The sequence below is a fragment of the Acomys minous genome (genome assembly GCF_964271855.1).
Source record: "Acomys minous genome assembly, chromosome: 16".
Taxonomy (NCBI): Eukaryota; Metazoa; Chordata; class Mammalia; order Rodentia; family Muridae; genus Acomys; species Acomys minous.
This window is the reverse complement of record NC_140498.1, coordinates 78,790,641-78,803,744: the sequence shown is the minus strand read 5'-3', so window position 1 is coordinate 78,803,744 and position 13,104 is coordinate 78,790,641. Positions and strand designations below refer to the sequence as shown.

At 42.4% G+C, this 13,104-nt stretch overlaps 1 protein-coding gene across 4 annotated transcripts in view; it reads left to right on the top strand.

Moving 5' to 3' along the window:
- The window catches only part of CALN1 (calneuron 1), a 516,312-nt gene that overhangs the window by 165,619 nt on the left and 337,589 nt on the right, over positions 1-13,104 (top strand). The gene's annotated exons all lie outside the window — the stretch shown is intronic.

Here is a 13,104-nt window from a genome sequence, read left to right as displayed (position 1 = left end):
ATTTATGCTGACATTTGGTGGCAGTGATATGAAACTCCGTTTGAATTTTTGTATGGCATCTAATGACAGAAATAATTGAATCACTTTTTAAAAAGTTTTATTTTTTTAAATTCAGGTTTTGTGTGTGTGTGTGTGTGTGTGTGTGTGTGTGTGTGTGTGTGTGTGTGTGTGTACATTTGCCTGCCTGCAGAGACTGGAGCTGGAATCTCTGGCAACTATGATCCACTAGACATGGGAGGTCAGGATGGACCTAGGGTTTTCTGCAAGAGCAGCAAGCACTCTTAGGCACTTAGCTGTCTTTCCAGCCCCATTGGGGTGCTCTTTAGCTGCCATTTCATGAAATCCATACACTCTTGAGTTGCCTTAAGTGGGCTAGCTCTTTCTCCAGATTGCTTTCGGGGTGAGCTTCTAAAGTTGTTTCACAGTTTCCTGTTAGTTTCCCTCTAGTTTGCATCTAGGCAGCCAGGTCTTTCGTCCATGTTCACTGGACATGGGCTTCCCGCTCCACTCTCCACTGTGTGCTCAGCTTGCATGAGGCTGAAGGGAGTTGCTGTATGATGCCCCCAAGTTAGCTTTCAATTCCAGATGTTTCCCACCTAGGATGGCTGTTGTCATGTGAGCGCCTCATCCTTGCCCTCATCGGCCTCCTTCTTGTCCTGTTTTTAACCTCAATCCTAGTTTCCTATTTATGGCTATTTATGATGGTATTTCCTATCTCCCCACCTGTCATGGAAGGGAGCGCCACATGTTGGCTAAGCCATAACCAGCTCTGAGTTAAAACCTGAACTCAAGACCTACCTTTTCTCCTGCTCGCTCCCTTGCCCTGGGCTGTGGATTGAGTTTCTCTGAGATTCAGTTGTTCAATCCATCCAATGAGTGCCACAACCCTTTGTGAGAATTAAAGGAGACACTGTAAGACAGTGTTTGTAAAACCGATGAAACCTGGAAACGAGAGTCTATGTGCCCACTCTGGCCTTTGTTGTCATTGTCATCGTTGTTGTTGAGGTAACATCTTCTTTGATAGCCCAGGCTGGTCTGGAACTTGCAGCAATACTCCTGCCTCTGCCCACCTGCCCCCCCCACCACCCCCCGCACCCCCGACTCCTTGCTTTCTTCTCTGACCCAGATTTGATTGTAAATTCTTTTTTTTATATCTTTTCACTTTTTAGGTTGGTCATAAGTTATAAATATAGTGATTGGTAGATGCAAAATTGGTGGGAGTAAGTTATTTTAGGGAGGTGTTTGCGGGAGGACTGAGCCGGGGGTGGTAGCAGAGTGAGAATTATTTTTATGTGTGATGCTGGAAAAATCCAGTCAAAGAGCCAGGCACGGTGTTGGCCTGTCGTGCCAGCACTGAGGAGGCTTAAGCAGGAAGTGTTGTGGGTTCTGGGCCAGCCTGGGCCACGTAGTAAGACCACTTACTGATCAATCAACCAATAAAGAAACAAACCAATTCTGTCTAGGAGACCAACCCTGTCAGGACCTGTCAAGCCATGTTACTTGAAAGATTGCGCATTATGTTTAGGATAAACCTGGTAGGCTCTGACAACAATGATGTTTTTTTTTTTTAAATCTAATCTCAGGCAATAAATAAAGCAATGGTCCCATGATCCTTGGCCAAAATCTGAAATGTCAGGTTGATTATTTAGAGAGCCGAAGAAGCCAAGTCTTTCAATGTGAGTGTTTCTGTCTTCCCATGGCCATTCATCACTTGGAAGCAGAAAGCCTGGCAAACAGTCTGATGGCAAACAGCCGGGCTTTCCCTGGCCTTGGAGCTCTCAAGCTTCTTCTTTACTCTTAAGCGAGCTGCTTGCATTAAGAACGCATTATTGAGATGGGCATTGCTCTTTTAAAAATAGCTTAAGAAGATTTACTTGATCAGGGGAGTCTTAAAACACATCTAAAGAAGGGATGAATCCTCTTCCAGAGAGACCATGGGGCTTCCACAAAACTTGATTTTATACTAGACAGTGAAATGAAGTGTATTTATGTTTCTGCATGATAGAGGGGCTCAAACCCACAGCCTTGCTCATGCTAGGTGAGCGATCTGTTATTGAGCTGCATACAAACACCCAAGTGGGGGAATTCTAGCAAGTTCTCCTCCACTGAACCATGCCCCAGCTCTTTTCTTACCTCCTATTTCGACAAAAGGTCTTTACTAAGTTGTTCAGGCTAGCTCACTCTGTAGCCCAGGCTCATCCTGGACTTGTGATTCTCATGATTCAATCTCCTGAGTAACTGGGATGGCAGCTCTGCAACCCGTCCCCTCTGATCTTGCTTTGAGTTGGTCTAGAATGGCCTTTGAACTCTTCCCAGTGTTCTCTGGTGTGTTCCATCAGGTCACTTTTCAGATTAAAAAGTCTCTCATTTTCCCTTTATTGTCTGCAGAACAAAGTCCACACACTCTAGACAAGATTCTGTGGTTGACAAAATAACACAACCCCTAAGGCAAAGCCTTGTGCACTTCCCAGAACCTACGGCTATGTTTTTATCCAAGATAATTACAGGGTTCTTTATAAGAGGGAGGAAGAGAGGTCTGAGTGGGAGGAGAAAATAGGATGAAGGAAGTAGAGGAATAGAGTCAGAAGATGTTATACACCTGGCCTAAAAGACAGACGAACCACAGTATTGAGTGACTTTTTTTTTCCTGGGAGATTTGAACAAACATCTGTTAACCCTAGATAGGACACTGACAGCAGACCAAAGACATTACTATACATCTTCTAGTTTAATTCTGTTGCTGTAATAAAATACTCCTCCAGACAAAATGCGATTTGGGAGAGAGCAAAGAGTTTGTTCGGCTTGCAGTTTTAGATCCATCATTGAATAAAGTCGAGTCAGGAACTCAAGCAGGAACTTGGAGCAGAAACCATGGAGGAACAATGAAGGGCTCACAGGCTCATGCTTGGTTAGATTTCCTACATAGCCCAGGACCATCCACCTAGGGAATGGTGCTGCCCACAGTGGGATGAGCCCCCTGGTATCAATAAATAATCAATACCCAAGGACATGGCCACAGGCCAATCTGTTTTGGTCAATATCTCAATTGAGGCTTCCTTCTTGGATGACTCTAGACTGGGTCAAGTCAACAGTCAATACAAACTAGGACACTACCAAAATCTAGCTTAGTGAATGGGTAAGTTTGTTGGGGTTATTTTCAGGAGGATGGTTGAGGGGGTTACCTTTAGGAGTGTGAGAGACCCAAAGGCAGCTGCATCAGTGAAAAGCTCATGCCAGTTAGATAGGTGATTACTCAGCGAAGTTGTATCCCTGGAGCTTCCTGCACAATATACAGCGACATCCACCAAAGAGTTTCCTCTCTCCAGAAATTGTTTATTGCTTATCTAACCTTGGGAAGGGGTCTTTCAGTCTTGTATATTTCTGAGCATCCTGAGCCTTATGGGTTTCCTTAACTCCCAGAGTCCTTCTAGGAAGGGATGTTTCTACTCAGAGGAAATCATTGCATAATATATAGCCAGGGTGTTCAGAAGGCTGAGCAGAGAAGCCAGAAAGGTGAGGAAATAAATTGTTCCCCTAGGACCTTTAGTGGGAGTGTGGCTTGCTGAACTTTGATATTGGTCACTTAGGATGCATTTCAGACTTAAAAATAAAGAGCTATGAGATAATAACTTCACCAAGAAGAGACTTGATACCCTATGAGCATATAAAGGGGGAGGAAGTCCCCCTCAAGCACAGTCATAGGGGAGGGGAGTAAGGGGAAAATGGGAGGGAGGGAGGAATGGGAGGATACAAGGGAAGGGATAACCATTGAGATCTAACAAGAATAAATTAATAAAAAATTGTAACAAATGCAACAAATAAAAAACCAAAACCAAAATCTGAATACTTACTACTAATGTTGGGTTTTGTTTGTTTGTTTGTTTGTTTTTAGACAAGGTTTTTCTGTGTAGACTTGCCTGTTATGGAACTCATTCTGTAGACCAGGCTGTCCTCAATGCAGCAATAAAACAGATAATCTGAGGCAATAATTTCATTTTTATTTGAGCTCCTGTGTATGGTAACTTCCATGTGCATATATATATATGCATATGGTGTGTATGTGTGTGTTTGTGTCCTTGTGCACACACACATGCACATGTGTGTTTTTATGAAGGGTTGTGAGTACATCCTCAACACCATTCCTCAAATGCCATCATTTCTTTTTGAGATAGTGTCTCTCATTGGTCTGGAACTCACCAAGGAGTCTATCCTGGTCAGCCAGCAAGCTATAGAGCTCTGCCTATCTCTGCCTCCCCAGCACATGCCTGCCACCATGCCCAGCCTTTTATGTGGGTCCTGGGGAATCAAACTCAGATTCTCATGCTTGTAAGGCAAGCACTTGACCTCCAGAGCCATCTCTCAGCCTAGATTATGATAATTGGCTACCGTGGCAACAAGAAATTCATACAGACTCAAACCACGATTTACCTTGACGAGGCTCATTTCCTGCCCCATACTCCCTGTTCTCGATACTGCAGCAAGTATCTGTCCCCCCAGGCCTCTTCACCCCCCTCTTCCCTTGAACAATCTGTAGCTCCCTCCAGAATTACTGTGTAGCCATCTCTCCATCTGTTAGGACCCGGAGGCTTCGAAGAATTTCCCAGTTCCCCGAAGCTTTATTTTTGTCTTCGCAGGATGTTATTTCCATCATCTGTCCGTCTGTCTTTCTGTCCCTGTTGCTGTCACTATCTCTGTTTCTGTCTGTATCTGTGTCTCTGTCTGTCTGTCTGTCTGCCTGTCTGTCCTTGTCTGTCTCTTTATTTTTCTTTCTCTGAGAGTGTTCTGAAAGCCAGCCCTATTCTAAAACTTACAGCAATCCTCTTGCCCTCGCCTCCCAAGTGCAGGGACTATAAGTCCGAAGGCACCACACTAGGCTCTTTTCCATCTGTGTCTAGCATGACAGGGGACTGTGATGTCCCACTTATGTGTGCCTCTCCATCTCTCACACCGCTGCACGACTTCTGCCGGAGCAGTAACCGCAGCTCACTCATTCTCGTGCTTTATTTCCACTATACGATCACACCCTAGCTCTCTGTGGCAGATGAATGCAAAAGATCTGACAAAATTAGAAGTGAGAACGTGCATGTGGTAATTGCTATAACAGATATGCAAACATAAGAACGTACAGCGGAATGCTAATTAGGTTTAGTCTTGAGATTGGGGCTGGAGGGAGATGGCGCAGTGGTTAAGAGTGATTGATGCTCTTCCGGAAGTCCGGAGTTTGGTTCCCAGCATCCATGTTGGATGGCTCACAACTCAAGCGCCAGGGCATCTAGCACTTTCTTCTGTCTTTCATGGGCAAGCTGTATCTTTAAATTAAGATTTATTAAATTAAATTATTTAATATAATCTTAAATTAAGATTAAATTAAAACTCAAACTATTTCCAGTGTACAGTATAAGTAGGGGCTTTCCCAGAGACCTGGAATTTACAGTAAGTTATAAAAATCTTACTTTATCCCACGAGGCAAATGGCACAACAACAGATAAGATATCTTAAAAAAAAAAAAAACAAAGAACAAACCACACACACACACACACACACACACAACTTTGACAAATCAATATAATAAATTTGTTCTACCAGAAAAGCAAGATTCTTTGTGTCCAAAGTTTAATAAATATATTTTAGACATACTCAGAGATAAGTAGAGAAGTCTGTCCTATAGAACAGTGTTCCTGACGATGTCTGTAGGTGTGCTGCGGGCAAGTTCCCTGACCAACCACAGTTGAGAAAGATAGCTCTCTTCCTATCCGAAGGTTCTCAGCATGGTTGGGAGCATCACATGCAGTGCCCGCAGTTGCCAGAAGAGGTGGAGTGCCTGCCTAGAATCCTCTAGCGAGAAGCTGGGACACAGCTCAGACGTAAAGCACCTGCTTGGCATACCCTAGTGAGGGCTTATGGCTGTGGCTCAGTGGCTAATATCCAGGATGCATGAGAGACAATGATGACACTTAAAAGTCCTCAGCGAATGATGAGCTGAGAGATGGTGAGAGAGAAAGGTCATTAGGATGCAATTTTATTTGCTAGCCCACCAAATCAGGCTACGCACCCAGCACTAATCCCAAATATATTTGTAAATATTGATGCTCTAAGAAGACATCTCATCATAATGAGCACATCCAGAATTCCATTTTCAAAACATATACAGGGCAACAAATAGTCACTGCCTCCACAGTTTTAAATTTTAATGGCCCGTTGACGGTAAATTATGAATGACCAGCACGCCTGCAAGAGTGTCCTTAGAGTCCGAGACTCTCACAGAGCACGCGCGTATCAGAATATCTCCCCAAGCCCCATTCGCACCACAAGGAACCCCATTTTAACCCCATTACTATGTAAAATTAGTACGGGCTTATCAAAAAGTTGAAACTTAATTAAAAAAAATAGTTTCTTAATTTGAGATCTCAGTTGCCTAGCAACCAAGATTCCTGGAAGCGGAGAACAACTGACATCCCTCCCTTTCCTCACCCTGTGACAGTTTTTTTTTTAGTGGATCTGCGTCAGGAATAAGGAGAAATAAGTAAGTGATCAATAAAAATGAATCTTGTGCTGGGGGTGGAGCAATGCACCTATAATCCCTGCTTTTGGGGCACGGGGCTATAGGGGGAGGGTCAGGAGTTTAAGGTCATCCTAGGTTAACCCATCCTAACCTGGGTGACAAGAGACTGTTTATAAACAGCAAACAGACAACAACAACAGTAACAACAACAACAACAACAACAACAACAACAACAAACCCCCAAACCATCCTGACATGTGTAATCAACACAACACTGGGTGCCTTTTGGAGGCTGGTAGACAAGTTTAAGCGAGTTCATAATTAATATTGTGTATGAGAAACTTTTTCTCACTGTTCACTATTGTGTCTTAAAGTTCCCGCATGTTTGCAGAATTTCTCCTTTTTAGTTTGGTGTGCAGCTTATCTCAGAGCCTATGCTAAGATACATCAAATAATTGGTGTCTTTCTTGGTGTGATACGGCACAAAGAACCATTTCCCATGCTCTGGAATCTAGAATGCCAATAAAGACATGGCAAAGACAGACAACTTGAATCAGCTGGAGATTATTTGGGGACCCTACCTAGGAACTTAGAATCTTGGCTCCTCCTTATAGCTGTACCCAGGTTTTTTTTTGTTTTCTGTTTTGGAGGGGCAGGAAGGGGGCGGGATTGCAGAGATGATGACCCAACTTTCAGCATGATGGTCTTTTTTTTTTTTAAAACAAATGATTTTTATTTTTAAAAAGTATGTGTGGGTGTGGGTATGTCTGTGTATCTGTGTAGTATCTACACTACTGTGTAGAATCACATGTAGTGCCTGCAGTTGCCAGAAGAGGGCATGAGATCCCCTGATGCTGGAATTCTATAGGCAGTTAGTTAGCTCTGAGCAACCAACATGGGTACTGGGAACCAAACTCAGGTCCTGTGGATGAGCAGCCAGTGTTTTTTAACTGGGTTTGATTCCCAGCACGCATACGGCACTCACAACCATCTGTAACCCCAGCTCTAGGGGATCTAATGTACAAATATACATTCAGACAAAATATCACTGCACATAAAATAAATAATAATAAAATGAAATTAAAATCAACTATTGAGCCATTTCTCTAGCCTTTAGCCTAGCACTCTTGGGAGCCTGGGTGAGTTATGTTAAAATGCTCAGTAACATCTTTCTCTCTCTTTCTTATTCCTTTTTTTAAAATCACTATATTTGTACAAAACAATAAGCTTATTTGGGACATTTCAATATGTGTATATCATATGTTTTTATCATGTTTATTTTCATTAACGTTTCTTGTTCCTCTTCCCTTATTATTTGTTTCTTTCCTCTTCCTAAACAATTCCCCCCTACTTCATCACACACACACACACACACACACACACACAAACACACACACACATTCACACACATGTTGTGATGTTTTGATGAGAACGCCCCCACCTCCAGTTCATGTATTTGTATGCTTTGTCCCCAGTTGATGAACTATTTGGAAAGGCTGAGGAGCTGTGTCCTTTCTGGAAGAGATATGTTGCTGGGCATGGGCTTTGAGGGCCAGTCTCTCTCTCTCTCTCTCTCTCTCTCTCTCTCTCTCTCTCTCTCTCTCTCTCTCTCTCTCTTCTCTCTTTCTTCATGCTTGTGGGTCAGTATGCAAAGCTCTCAGCTACTGCCCCAGCTCCATGCATGTCTGCTTTCTGCCATAGTCATGAACTAACACTCTGAAATGGTAAACAAACCCCCAATTATATGCTTTCTTTTGTAAGAGTTGCCTTTTTCATGGCGTTTCCTCGCAGCAACAGAACAGTAATAAAACCACATGTATACACATATATTAAATCTAGATTAGGCATGCGGGAGGGGGAATACTGTATTTGTCTCAGTCTGGACTATTTTGTTCAGAATGATCTCAAGTTTCATTCATTTTCCTGCAAGTGATGTATTTTTATTCTTCGTTGTGGATGAATAATATTCCATTGTGTATGTGTGCATGAGCATAATCATGCATACATGCGTGTGTGTGCGTGTGTATATGTATGCATCCGCCTTCGATGTCTTTACCCATTCATCTGTTGATCAACAGGCAGGCTAGCTGTATACTCAGCTGTTGCAAACAGTGTTGCAGTAAATATTGATGGCTCTGGCATGATGACGCAAAGTCCTTTTTAATTCCCAAAAAGAGTATTACGTGTTTATCTGCTTGAATTTCATACGTACATACAGTATATTTTTATTATATCCGCCCCATACTCTCCCCCTGAACCCCTCCATCTCCCCATCTCCTCTCAGGTTAATATCTTGTTCTTTTGATTCTCCTTTTTTTAAAAAGTAGCCCACTGAGTCCAATAGTTCTTTCTAAATATGCATGGCTATGGGCGGGGGGCACCCACTGGGGCGTGGTAGACTACTAGAACTACACCCTTAAAGAAAGCTGACTCTCCGCCACCTCAGAAGCCATCATCTGTCCTCAGGTAGGGTTTCTCTGCAAACCCTCCACGCTGGAATGTTGACTGGCTCGGTCCTGTGCCTGTCTCAGGCAGCCAACCACAACTGCTTTGAGTTCATGAGCTCACTGCCCTTGTCCCATCAAAGGGACATCATCTCATCCTGCAGCTCCTCAACCTCTGACTCTTGAAATCTTTCTGATTCTTCTTCAGGGATGATCCCTGAGGGGTGTGTGTGTGTGTGTGTGTGTGTGTGTGTGTGTGTGTGTGTGTGTGACACAGATGTCCCACTTATGGGTAAGAACTCCATAGACATCGATATTTTGCACTTTGACAGTGGTGAATGTCTGCTTTCACTGCCACCCATTGTCCAAAGAAGCTCCAACAAAGTCTGAGAGCCACAGGAATTTATTGGTAGTGGTGTGTCTTAGGAGACAGTTTGATACCGTGGCATGGTTTCTCAATTAACATCAGAGTCCGTAAAGCCTTAAATAGGCAAGATGGTAGAGCTGAAAGTGAGACAAAGAAATAGATGGAGGCTGAGTGTCATGAGATCACCCCCAGAATCCCAGTGCTTGAGGCTGAGGCAGGGGATCATGAGTTTGAGGCCAGTCACCAAGACCTTTTTGTAAGAAAAAGAATCAGGGTTGGAGAGACCATCTGCCCCCCTTCTGAGGTCCCAGGTTCTGTTCCCAGTACCCATACAGAGACTAACAACTGTTTATAACTCCAAGTCCAAAGGGTTAGACTCACTGCTCCTCAGGCACTGCATATATATGTTGTACAAACATACACTCAGGGAAAACATTCATGCATATAAGGTTAAAAATAAAGAAAAAAGTAAATAGAAAGCAAATATTCATGAGAAGAGATCTGCAGTTTCATTCAACAGTTATTTTTTACTTTCCACCACATCTATCTATCTATCTATCTATCTATCTATCTATCTATCTATCTATTTATCCATGGATGTATTTGCAGGAAGAGAGTGGTAATGTTTAGATATCATTGTCTGCATCCTTAAAGAATTCATCATAGTTGGGCTATGCAAATACAACTACAAGGAAACTGGCAAATTGTTTGAGGATTGGTAGAGTGTGTTAACAATTTACAACAAATATAACAATAAGCTCAGTTATACTGTGAAGGCATCAGAACACACGCATGTGCACACACACACACACACAGGCACATGCATACACATACACACACACACACACACACACACACACACACGCACACGCACACGCACACACACATGCACACACTTTCTCTTACTTTCTGAAAGCTATACTCTATAAATTCGGTCTTGAAAATATATTGGAAAAGACAGATGGGGAAGTGTCTAGCTTTGTGAAAACATTATAAATAAAATATTTCTTGTAATCCTTGGAATTTTACTTGGTGCATTTTAATAGCTCTATATTTTAAAGCCCAGAGCTGTAGATCTAGAAGAAAATATAATTTTACTATGGAGGCTAAATGTAAATATGAGCCCATGTAATTTCCTGAAGCTTGAATAACTTTTTTAAAAAAATTACTCCGTCTGCTTCACAAATCATCAACTTTTCCTACCCTGCCCTGGAGATTATTGACTCTTGTAGCTTTATTTCTGAATATTTCATTTAAAAGCCTTCTCTCCGTTTGTAGTCTAAGTTATTCTATGTTCACAGAAACAGAAAAAAAGGTGTGTTGAAAAAAATGTGAGGAAAACATAATGCAGGGAGAAATTATTCTGCAGGGGTGCTTTGCTGTTTTAATGATTGTGGGGAGGGGAGGGAGCTTAGTGTTTAAGAACTTGTACTGCTCTTGAGAGGACTCAGATTCTGTTTCCAGTACCCACAGCTGTTGGCAGCTCAAAATGGTTACTAACTCCAGCTCCAGGGGAATCTAACGCCCCCTGCTGTACTTTGAGGGTACGGTACCCATATGCACACACTCACATACAGACATACAGACATACGCAATTTAATTTTTTGATATAATTTATTTTATTTTTTAAAAATATATTTTATTAATTTATTCATATTACATCTCAATTGTTATCCCATCCCTTGTATCCTCCCATTCTTCCCTCCCTCCCCTCCCCTGAGACTGTGACTGAGGGGGACCTCCTCCCCCTGTATATGCTCATAGGGGACATACACAATTTAAAATAAAGTAAATCTTAAACTAAGTCTACTGTGTGCTGAGGATGTAGCTCAGTAGCAAAGTATTTGCCTAGCTTCCATCTTCAACACTGCAAATTAAAACAAAGCAAAAACAACCCTTCCAACACACACACACACACACAAAATTGAACTATTATATTTCGTCATGAAGTCAGATAGAAACAGTTTGGGACTACTTGGCATGCGCTGGAAGCTCAGTGCAGTGGTTCATGCCTGTAATTTGTACACTTGCAAGAGTGAGCTAAGAAGAGTAGCTCAAGTTAGAGGCTAGCCTGGGCTACATATGTTAGTGTAAGTTAGTTTGACCCCGTCTCTAAAAGAGAAAAGACAGTGGAGATCAAACAAAAATAAAAGAACAACAACAAAAACAACAACAAACCCTGTATCTTACCTGGACAGTAATTCCTTAAGGTCACAGTGACTGTGTTAGTATGCTGAGAATCCTTAATAAGGGCTGGGGGTGGGGTGCGGCATGTTTATCTCACTTGGTACTGTGCCCATCCAGTATCCTTGAAATCCTTGATTCCATGCCCAGAACCACACAAGCTGAGCATCATGGTGTACACCATGGCAATCCAACCCTGGGGAAGTGGAGGCAGGAGAATCATTAAGTTGAAGGCCATCCATCCTTGGTTACATCATGGGTTTGAGGGCAGATTGAGGTACATAAGAACATTTAGTATGTCCTCATCCTTTTTCCTCCGAGTCTCATCTTTGGTACCCTGCCCTGACCATGTCTGCATAGCTTGGGATGCTCAGTTGTCACGGTGCCCTTGACCTGACTGATGCTTCACAAATATTTCATGAATTCTTACATATCTGGCACACCACCTTGACCCAGACCAATTAATTGACTCAGACTGAAGGTTAGCCATTAAACAGACCCTGTGGATAATTTTCTCCCAACACTCATCTTTAAGAGAAGAGAAAGTGCCCCAGAGATACAAAGTATCTTCAGATTCACAGAGCACATGAGCAGCGGGGTCAAAAACCAAAATTCTCATGTATCGATTTCTAGTTAGTTTGCAATTCTCATCTCTCTTGCACAGCTAACAGAGGAGCCCCAAATACTTACTCTATGCTAAAATGCATCTGGGCTTTCATTGCTGGCTTTGTGATTGATTGATTGGTTGATTGATTGATTGATTGATTGATTGTGTGTGTGTGTGTATGTGTGTGGTGTTTGTGTTAGTGTGTATGGTGTGTTTGTGTTAGTGCAGGCACATGTGCATGTGTATACACATATATGCATGTGGCATTCACAGGTTGACTTCAGGTGTTTTTGCCAATTGCCTTGCACCTTACTTTTTGAGACAGTCTCTAAGTGAACGTGGAGCTCCTAGGTTGAATTAGACTGGCTGGCCAGCAGGTTCCAGCCATCCTCTTTTTTTCATTTCCCACACCACCAGGCTCAGCTTTTTAACTGGGCTCTGGGCATCAAACCCAGATCCTTATGCTTACTTACACAGCAAGCATTTACCAATTGAGCCATCTCCCTAGATCCTGTTGGTTTTAAACAAGGTCTCATTTATTCTTTCTGGATATTATTATTCTTGTTTGCCCTACTTTCTGTCATTAACTATTTCACTTTCACTGTGATTTTTTTTTTATGCTAGAGGCTGCCAGCTAGGAAACAGAACTGTCCTTAGCCTATAAAGGCAGCTTGGAGCTTCCAGTTTGGAAGGTGAGTCAGCTGGTAGAAAGGTGATTGTAGTCAAGTCTGACGACCCAAGTTCGATCCCTAGGACCCAACATGGTGGAAGGAGAAAGCCGAATCCCCAAAGTAGTCCCTTAACCTTCATACACACACAGGTACAAACAAATCTATTGATTAAATAAATATTTCTTTAAAGCAGAATCTTTATATCTGTAGCCAGGAGGCTGAGGCATGACTATTTTAACTTTGAGACCAGTCTGGACTACTTGAGATCCTATCTAAAAATTTTACAAAAGAAATATTTGGTATATTTATAATTCAAATGCCACCATCTT